The sequence below is a fragment of the Fukomys damarensis genome, unplaced genomic scaffold (assembly GCF_012274545.1).
Source record: "Fukomys damarensis isolate Sample0158 unplaced genomic scaffold, DMR_v1.0_HiC HiC_scaffold_24, whole genome shotgun sequence".
NCBI lineage: Eukaryota > Metazoa > Chordata > Mammalia > Rodentia > Bathyergidae > Fukomys > Fukomys damarensis.
The window spans coordinates 25,439,955-25,451,046 of record NW_022900936.1 but is presented as its reverse complement, the minus strand read 5'-3'; the positions used below and the strand labels follow the sequence as shown (position 1 = coordinate 25,451,046).

General features: G+C 35.1%; 1 long non-coding RNA gene across 2 annotated transcripts in view; it reads right to left on the bottom strand.

The window, feature by feature from the left end:
• LOC104877256 overlaps window positions 1-10,093 on the bottom strand; it is a 28,536-nt gene extending 18,443 nt beyond the window's left edge. The window contains exons 1-3 of one of the 2 annotated variants that reach the window (XR_784549.2): window positions 10,071-10,093; window positions 8,147-8,350; window positions 5,862-5,940 (exon numbers count right to left, since the gene is read on the bottom strand). This is a non-coding gene — a long non-coding RNA (uncharacterized LOC104877256). Of the gene's footprint in view, window positions 1-3,939; window positions 5,941-8,146; window positions 8,351-10,070 lie in introns of those variants that run through there. The other variant, XR_784548.2, reaches the window with a different exon arrangement.
• Window positions 10,094-11,092: the final 999 nt, after the last annotated feature.

The window sequence follows — 11,092 nt, the reverse complement described above, 5'->3', positions numbered from 1 at the left end:
TATATAATATAGATTTTCAAGGTTTTTATTTTTAAATCCTTGGATTTCAATGCTTCAGATTAACAAAAAGATTATTTTAGAACAGTGAAGTTTCCTTGAAGGTATGTAAGAACTAAGCTATAAATTCCATCAAGGTAAATTAGAGGCTTGGTGTATCTTATTCTTAACATGCCCTCGTAGCAAAGCATAGAATCTAACACCTAATAGAGGTTCAGTAAATATTCCTTGGATATTTGAATGGATAAATATGTGAGATCATATCATATATTTAAATATACTTCAAACATTGTAAACTCCACCTACCAGTTAGTCCAGAAATATTCTAAGTGATATTAATATCATACATTTATTTTTCTCAACCATCCTCCTATTTAATTGTTTGACTTTAAACGTTTGATTGATTTTTCCTACCAAAATATTTTTTACCTCTCCATGGGTCCTAAACTTGCTGCCATAGCTAATAAACCAAGACTCTCTTGTCTTTCACACTTTGATTTGTGGAAGAAACATTCTGAGATTAAAATATTGTTTCCATGGATATTGCTGTACTGGTCACAAGGAAAATTTCCCATGCCTTGTGCAGTGAAATTGGGCCTGTGCCTCCATAATCAAAGGTGGAAATTCTTTGATTAATAAAACAATGCCCTTCTTATGTTAGATGTAGCTCACACTCGTAATGGCAATTTTGTCTGACTCCTGAGAATTAAGACATTCAGTGTCTCACATGCTCATTTGCTGCCCTGGAATAAGAAAGCCAGGACCTAAAGATTGAGGCCTTAACACCACAGGCATTTCCAAGCAGAGACCACTTTCATCGTCACCCTTCCCACATTCATCACAAGGGGAACTGCAGCTTCCCAGGGTCACAGAGCTTAAAACTGGCACTGCCTAAAATGCCATCTATTTCTTCTCTCTACCTGGGGATTTGTCACACTTGAATCTGTCATTCAAGAACAAAATACTCACTTGTCCCAATGAAAAGTTGGAGAGATAGTGTTTCTTTTCTGAGATAGTCAGCCTAGGGTCGTAGAAGGAGGATACTTGAGTTTTAAAATGTTATCCTGTCTTGTTTGCTTTATATTTTCATGTACTCTTTCTACAGCCGTCTGGCAAACTGTGCCCTCATCCCTTACCCACCTCCCCATCCAGGCTCTATGCTGGCTCCAGATCACTAGATTAGAACACAGCTCTCTTAAAGTGAGTTCGCTCTTATCTTTCCCTTTCCTCTGGTGCCTGAAATCACTCTCTCAGCCCCAGCCCGACACAAATGCCTGAATTCTTGTAGATGGAACCTTATGTTTCTTCCTTCCAGAGTTTAGGTAATAAAATAGTCACAAATGTGGTGTGACTTGAATGTTTGTGTCTTCTGTAAATTTTATTTTGAAATTTAAACCTCAACGTGGTAATTTTAGGAGGTGGGACATTTAGAAGATGATTAAATCCTGAGGTCAGGATTTCACAAATGGAACTTGAGGTTTTATAAAAGCAATAAAGAAAACTACTGAGGTCAATTTTACCCTTCCATCTCGTCTTCCATAGGGTAATGAAATGTCCATCTACTTTTGGTCTTTCCTCTTCCACCATGTGAAGAAGCCACCCCACAAGAAGAAAGACACCATCAGTGGATCAATGGGCTTTTATCTTGGACTCCTCAGCTTCCAGCATAGTAAGAAAATAAATTTCAGTTGTTTACAAATTACACAGCCTCAGGTATTTTGTTATACTATAATAAATGGAGCTTACTGAAACATATCCAAGTTGCGCTCGCTGAAAATTAAATATGAAAATATGTGATGTACTAGCCATGGTTTGAGACCACTCAAATAGCAGAGGGACACTGGCGATAATCTTAGTGATAGATGCAGCTGCTCACTCTGAAACACCCCTGACAGCCTCTGCATTGCCCGGAAGAGGTGGATGCTGGGAAAGCCAGATTGCTGTAGATCCACTCATTCTATCTTCTTCATTTTTAAACTAAAACTTTTAAATATGTATTTATGTAACACAAAAAATGTTAATGTTATGTTACTTCATTGTACTTCCAGAATTTTGCAGATAAGGCAATGACTTGCTTTCTAGCATTTTTTAACAATCCAATATAAAAATTGAAGACAAACATTTTACTACACTTAAACCCATATATGCAATAGTGTTCAATCTAGCACTCAAAGAAATTTTTACTTGATTCAATCATTTACCTTGAGTAAAATGTTATATAAAAACATTGTAGAATTGGCAAGTGTATTTTTGAGTAATATCAAGCATCAAGAATAATAGAAAATTAGAAGACATGCATATTTTCAGAGAAAATATAAAAGTCTACAAAACATGGCAATGCCCTGCATGCAAGACCTCTGTTCTATTGGTTGCAAGTAACTTACTAGATTAGAGACAGAAGAGAAAATCATTCTCCATATATGCTTTTGGAATTTGTCCAGAAGTGAAAAAAATTATAATATTTAGGGTGGTAGAATAAATTAAGATGCCTATGATATGTAGAGAAAGGGAAGGGAATGATTGAAGATGGGAATCATAGATTTCAGAATTAATTATAAGAAGGGAGGATCAACTACTGAATCTTATGCAGTTCAATCAGCAAATATTTTAGCTACTAACAGCTATTGCATTGCTGAATGATGTTTATTTAAGACCCATTATGTAAAGCCATGTTTTTGCATGTATTTCTCCCTCACTTAATCTTTATAAATGCTCAAGTATTTTCCCCCCTTCTTCAGATACTGGAGTTGGTACTTAGATCATTTAAGGGATTTCACCACAGTCCCAGGAAATAAGGGTAAGAGGTAGAATTCTAATTTGGTACAAACTATGGAGTCTTTGCCTTTTTTGGACTTAATATAAGAGAATATGTCAGAAATTTTAACATTGAACAGGGAGAGGGGAATCCTAGTCTCCAATTCTGAAAAAGCATTTTCTAAAAAGCAGCATCATCATTGTCATCATCAAGGAGAAAAATAGATCAATCATCTCAATGCACTTGGCTTAGTGCTAACAGTAGCTTTAAAGGAATTAATAGATTAATTCCCTTGACTATGGTTTTAGAATCACTGAAAGGGCATTTTTAAAAGACCCACTATATTTAGCTAATTTTTCCTGTGATTTTGAAACTTAACTTTTATTAGAAACCTCTAAAGTTTTTCTTCAAATTCTTATGATTTAGATGATGACTTTAAAGTTGAAATAATTTTTTTCTTCTAAGATTTGAATGATTCTATTACATATACAGTTCTGTCGGTTAATAACAGCAATATATTCTAAGAAATGCATTAATTTCATCCTTTTGCAAAGAGTGTACTTAGACAAGCTATCATGATCATGATGCCACTAAGTGATATAATCTTATGAGATCATCAGTTTGCCACTGATTGAAATGTCATTATCTGGTGCCTGACTGTGTGTGAATATTGGTCTTAGTTTAGTGGTCTTACAATAGTTTTTGTATTTAGGTTAAATTATTTAAAAGACTTTGTTCCCTTACCAAACATGCCTAATATTTAGATTATTTGGACAATAACCAAGCAATAAGTGAAGCAAACTCAACTTAACTGAGCCTTCGTAGCCAGCCTTGTGCTAAAGAGAAAAAAGGAAAAAGAGAAGAGTTTAATTAAAGTCAGGGAGTACACAGAAAAGAGGCAGTAGTATTGCCAGACTTAGTAAATAAATTCAAGACACTTAAATTTGAATTTCAGATAACAAGGCATACTTTTTAGTATAAATATATCATAAAGCATCATATGATATATACCTATATTTTCCAAGTTACACAATATTTACTTAAATTCAAATTTAACTAGGTATCCTATATTCTATTTAGCAATCATAGAAAAAGGATCCTGCAGGATTGATATAACTAGCATTGGGTACCAATTGCCATGTGCCTTTCTTGAACAGATTGGCAGGTTCCCCTGCTAAAGTAGAGGCTTAAAATTGAGGCCACTTTTGCTCACTGCTTAATAGTGACAAGCTATTAATAGCCAAGCATTGCCAAATTCTCATTAGTTTCTATAAGTCAGGAACTACATTTAGAAAAAAGCAGCTCACTTATGGAGAGGTCATCTGTCCAATAACCTCAAGTACCAGGAACACAGCTAAAACCAAGGAAGCGAGTGGGAAAGGGGCCTTTAAGGAGTCAAAATAGAAACCATGTGCTAAAGCTCAGGCTCTGGTCTCTGAGAAGAGGCCTTTAGACCTGTGTTCAGTGAAATTTGGTCTTTTTAGACATCATCCAAATAAGTTTGGTCGTCTGATCTCCGAACCAACAAAGATAAAAAGGAGGAAATTTCTCACAATGCAGGTTGACTAGGTAGACTAAGTGTTTATTGTGAGGAAGACTCTGGTAAACAAGTACACTATATAATACTATCTATAACATTTCTGGAGAAACTATACCAAAATAGCATCAGTAGTTATTTCTCAGTAATGAGTTTAAAGTCATTTTACTTTCTCATCTTTGTTCATAACTTTTTACATGAATATTTAGGATCAGATATTTTCAATTAGGCAATACAGATATTTTCATTTAAGAGTTAAACTTATCCTTTGACTCTCCCAGAAGAGTGCTGTTCCCATATCTATTAAGCACATTTAGAAAATGGTAATTATCAGCCCAATTTATTTGTCTCTCTTTGCTACTACACAGTAAGCTTTATGAGGGCAGCACTCACATCTTGGTAACCTCTCTGTCTTCATAAATAGCATAATGTCTAGCACACCAGTGTTTAACAGATGTTTGTTGCAAACACGTTGAAAGTCAAAGTGTGTAGTGTTACTCTGGGAAACCAGACATAACAACTTCCCACACCTCAGTCTCTCTGGCCAAGACAGTATTTTGCTGCAGCCCACATGCACCACTGACTATTATTAAAACAGTCTGACTGTATGATACAAAAGTTCAAATTAAGATAATATTCCCTGGTTTGGAAAGCATGGGGCAGTATAACTGATTCCTGCTAAGATTTACTTAACGTGATTAACATCTAATCTTTTGACTTCAAGGAACAAGCATAAATAGTTTTGAAAATTCTTTCAGGAAGAACCCCTCATTCGCTCAGAGGGCTGGAGTCTCTGTCAGTTGATGTAGGGTCAGGGATATAGGACACTCTTTCTCACAGCTGAATTACAGGAATAAAACCATCTGTAATCCATTGATTGCAGAAGAGGATCGTGAATGTAGAAGAAGAAATGGTGGTTCTCTGTAGGTAATGTTTCGTGCCGTCCCTTTAAAGCATGTGCATCTTTTCAAATAAATGTAAATATGAAAATGCCAAAGCTCTACTTTATTTGTAACCTATTTCTTGAAGGACCTCCTGGCACAGGGCTACAGAAGGTCTTAGAATTCTCTTCCTTCTAATTAGCATTTGGATCCAAGTCATCTTTCTTCCTAATGTGTTGGATTAGTATTTGTTTGTGTTTGTTTTTAACCAGAAAGAAATATATAAGTTGCTGCACAGTGAATATCACGGCAGAGAAATCTGACAAGAACAGTATGATACAGCATCTATTATTTTTGTCTAGCAAATGATTTTGAAGCACATTTTAGTAACTTGGAAGGAACTTTTGAAGTGGAGAACAGTGTGGCCTTCCCACCATCACATTACCGGGAAAGAGCTTCCCAGTGTGACCACAAATGCACCAGGGCCTGCCAGCAAAGTCCCTTAACCCCAAGAGGCAGCTTTTCAAAGCTAAACTGCCCATTAGGACATTTTACACTACAACTGACTTGAGCATGTTCTGATGAACAATAGGTTTAATGTAAGTAAATCAATCCAAATATAACTTTCTCTGCTAGTTATTAAATTTAGCACCCTTTCCATATCTTTAAAGTTAAATGCAGTGGTAGTTACGGGATTTGTCTCTCAGCTCTTTCCTTTGTCACTTCTTGGAATTAATAATGAAGGGGGGAAAAAAGTCCAAGGCAAGTATCTGGAAGAAGAAGAAGAGAAAACTGATAAATAAATGCTCAATTCCAAGATAACCTAAATGTAATGATATATGGGTGTTCCTTTCAGCTAACAAAAGGAACATCGTACAAACAGCACAACTAAGATACTTAACTACTAGAGCTTGTAAGGCTATACACATAAACAACATTTGGAAAGGTTTACAATGTTGTTTGATTTTTAAAATAACTAGAACACTGTGGTTTTTCAAATTAAAAATGATATAATATATGCTTCATGTCTCAAGGAAGATATAAAGAAAAATAGTGAAGACTTCCTATACCACAAACTTTTTGTCACTCCCAAAACAAACCAATGCTATAATATTCCACATGGAAATCCATAGCTTTGAAGTAACTGACCAGAACTTCTCCTGTCCAAATCACTACTAATGTGGACAGCTTGGTGTGATACTAATCAGGAGATAGTTAATGTTGTAACAGAAGAGGCATCGTGGTACCAATGTTTTGACCAAAAGTGATTCTGTTTGCTCATTATATTTTGCACAGGTAGTAACTTTTCCATCAAAAGGGATTTAAATCACCCCTTCTATGCTACCACAGAGATTAGAATGTTGAGTCTACTGCCCCCAAATAAAGCAGCACTCATCCTCACCTAGAACTTTTTAAAGTTCAGCATTTTAGGAAATCAAACCAAATCTTCCATAGAGTCAAATAAAACTATAAATACTTTAAAATGAATTGAATATGTGCATATAAAGAGTACTACTGATCAGTAATGAAGTTTTTAGAAAGGAATGAAATATCCCAAGGCAGACTTTGTAGGCAAAAAATAATTTTTAGGTATACCATTCCCTTAGTAATACTAGAGATTATCACCAGCTTCTTTCCCCAGAAGTAGGAAGCCAAATCCCAATGCCCAACTCTATGTACAGTTTATTATGTCCAAGAAATTATGTGAATTCTACATAGCTATGATTAGCAACCTCTAGGTCAGTCACTATTACAAAGTCTGTAAGTCCTTAACTAAAAACCCCATTCTCAGAGTTAAATGGACAGATATAAATGGACAGAACAATAGATCCAGTGAGTATCTTTTGAATGAGGGGATCTTGTATTTAGCAGCTCTGCATACTAGACTCATGTTTCTGATGTTCTGAATGGTGGAAAAACAAGTAAAGGGTAATCCTCGTTCTCCTCATAATAGGTTTATTTTTATCTCCGAGTGCTACATACTCTATAATGATCTTCGCATTCAGCATGAAATGAATGCCATGGAGCAAATGTCCTGACAAACGTCAACTCTCTGGCCTTGACCTTTCGAGTGTATTTTGGTTCTGGTTTTGGCTTTTGGATGAGTGTCTGTGTAGAGCTCATTTCTCACAGCCAGTTCAGGCTGGCTGAACGCAATGTCCAGTAGAGGGCTCCCTGAGAGACTCATCTGGCTTGTGAGTCCTTTTGGCCCATTCTACTGGCAAGGGTAATGAGTTAGATAGGTCCGCTCTGTTCTTTTCAGCTATTCCAGAACTAAATCCCCAAATATTTCTTCATCTTCTTCCTTTTTTCTTTTACTTTTCTTTCATTCTTTAAGGAGTTCTTTTGATCGGGGAAAATCAATAGGTGCACGAGTTTCCTAGGACTATCATAAACAATTTCTACAAATGGGTGGCTTAATAGAACAAAAAATTATATTTTTCAGGGTCCTGGAGGTGAAAGTTTGCAATGGATGTTTCAGCAGGACCATCCTCCTTTTGGATTCCTTCCTGCTTCTTCCAGCTTCTGGTGACTCTCTGCACACCATATCTTGTAGCTACATAACTCCAGTTTCTATCTCTGTCATCACATGGCCACTCCCTGACTTTTCTCCTCTTTTCTACATAATTAGGACATTTGCCATTAAATGTGGCGTTCATCTGGATGATGCAGGATATCTCCCCCTTGAGATCTTTTTGTTGTTATTGGTACGGGGTATCGAACTCTGGACCTTGCTCTTGCGAGGCTGGCGCTGGCACCACTGAGGTAAGTCCCCGTCCACCCCTTGAGATCTTTGAATTAACGACCTCTGCAAACCTCTTTCTTCTAAAGCAAATTTCAGTTTCCAAGTGGACATACTTTCTGTGGGAATCCCCACTGAACTCACTATAGCAGATGACTTAGAACTCACTGTATCTGAAAGTAGAAGGATACATTTGGCACTCTGAAATATTATTTTAAAAACTATCCGCTTACCATAATTTTGTGTCTGTAGCCTCAGTAATCATTGTAATTTATGATTGTCTTCATTTGTTGTTCATGTAGTCCAAAGTTTCTCAGGCATATCAGTACTGACATTTTATGCTGGATAATTCTTTCCTGTGAGGGCTGTCTCCTTCACTGTAGTTTTTCTTGCATTTTCACTGGCCTCTGCTTTTTTGTTGTTGTTGTTGTTACATTCTAGGTATACAGTACAGTTACATTCGTTACTTGGATCTTGTACCTTTACACGCCAGGTCTTGGTTCTCATTTTTTCCCCTTGTTCCCACCCTCCCTTCACCCTCCCCTCCCCGCTTCAAACACTTTAATTCCATTTTTACATTTTCTCATATTTTTTTCCTTTTCCCTTATTCCCCCTTCCCTATCCTTCTCATTGTCCCTACACCTTTGGTCCTCTGCTTTTAGATGTTACTAGCAAATCCCTCAGCTGTACCAATGTCAGCCCTTCAGACATTGTTGAATATCTCCTGTTTCAGAGAGTTATTCTTGGTTGAGAATCACTAGTATACCTTATGACTGATCTACCAGATGGACCTATTAAAAATTACATTGAAACACTAGAATTCATCTAAATCCTGTCTTTTATTTATTTGGCTAATGCTACTGACCTGAAAATTATATTAAAATGTTTTATTTCCTATTGGCAAAAATAATTGAAGAAAAAAATGGAACATTTTCCTTTTTTTCTATTGCAGGCATATATTTAGATAGCCTAGTCAAAAATCTACGCCAAGTAACAAGAGAAGAATCGATCTCAGAGCATGTTTTCCAATTTATCGCTCTGTTATTCGAGAACAAAAAGCAATCTGCACAGTTCAAAAAAAATGAATTCCTTTGTAAGAGGCTTGATGGAAAAATGTACATGATATCCATCAATGAAATAAAATATTAGGAAAACCTCTATTTTATACTCAAGAGTATAAAGACCAGGAATTAATCTTTCCTCTTGTTATATTCAATATGGAGCATTCAAACTGGTTCTTTCATTAATTCAGAAACTACTTATCAGTTAAACAAAATGTTAGGCATAATTCTATAAGCTACTAATATCATTTGTTTTAGTAAAACATATAAGAATGTACAGTATCAAAAGTTGATTCCTCAAGGTTGTAGTTACCCGAAATATACAACTTTTAAACTCCAAAACTATCAGTGACATTCCAAGCATTTTAGATCTTGTAGAAATATGAGCTTGGGTCACAACAAAAATTCAGTCTTGTTTAGAATTAAACATTCTTGATTAACTGGGTTTTTAACCTAACAGAATGACATCCAGCATTCAAATCCTCATTTTAAACGTTTAATTTTACTACTGTTAGAAATATGTTTTAAATGTTCATGTTTTCCAAGACAATTCAAAATCAGAGGACAAAAAATATTTTGGGAGACTACAAGGATTAATTAAGCCAATACCTATAAAGCATGAAGAGTAGGTTTAGCATGTGCTAAATGTTAATAAATTAAGATTATTAATGTTACTGCTTCACTTATGTCCCACTTTATCTGAATTAATCCAGTTACCTAATGAATTCAATGTTGTTAACCAAAGAAGCTATCAATAATTTCTTCTATTTTGTTAAAACATAAGAAATATTTTTATCTCTAAATATTAGTAAATAATAAATACCATATACTAGTTTTATTATAAATATTATTTATGACATATTGAAATCAGCTTCTGAGTTCAGCTCTTTTCTAAACCAACGGAGACTGAGCAAAAGCACATTTATTATTTAGCTTATTACTATCCAAGTACTAGAACTCTTTTGTTAAGAATTTACCTTAGAGAAGTTATAATTTTCCAGCCTATAAAACAACTGTAAATTTTTTTTCTTTTATTGAGTTTATTGGTGCATCTTAGGTACACAGTACAATTACATTCATTATTGGGATCTTGTACCTTTACATGACAGGTCTTGGTTCTCATGTTTTTCCCCTTGTCCGTGCTCTCCCTTCAAGGACCTGTAAATTTTTAATTAAAATAGAAAATAAGGCTTCCAAATCTTTTTAGAATGAATTTAAAAAATATCCTGAGGAAGAAATACAAACTTGAGTAATTCTGCTAACTAGCATAGAAGTTGTTTTAGTCATAAACCACTTTGATTCAAATTCATTTTAAATTTAAATTATTATTTCCAGCAAAATTTCCAGAATGTAAGTAATTTTTCCTATTTACTTAGGTGGTTTCTTCAAGGATTTATCATCAGCAAATATAATTTTATTAAGGTCTTCATCTGAGAAAAACAGAAACTAGCATAATGAGATACACTGAAGTATTTTAATAATTATTTTATAACAACGAACACCATCAGAATAGTCTGTTTTAAGAGACTAGCTTGCTATGTTTCTTAGGCTGATGCAGAATTTCTGGATTCAAGAAATGCTCCCATTTCAAGGTCCCAAGTAGCAAGGACTACAGGTACCTGTAAAGTCTTGTTTAAGCCACTCTGAATTGGAAAGTCTTGAGAGACTTGGACATGAGACTGGAAGATCCCTCAAGGTGGTTAGAAAATTACAGACACAGCAGAGTAAAGAGAAAGTGATGAAGAAGTTCTACTTGTACAGAAGAATATGTGAGGGCAGCTATATTTTTTCCATTCACAGTTCTTCCCAAAGCTCAAAAAGACCAAGGGATAAAATATGCTTTGATGATGTTTTTACCCCTTTTAATCTCAGGTTCTTTCAAACTGAGTTTGATTTCAAAAAATGATGCAATAAACATACATACACACACACACACACACACACACACACACACACACACATATATATGATAAAATAATTTGTGCCTATACTACATGATCTAAAATATCTAGAACACTATAACTGAACAATGAAAAGACAGAAAATCAAACTTTAAAGAAAAGAATGAATTTGAATAAAATCACCAAAAAAGAACTTCAAATGGTAAGCATGTGAAAA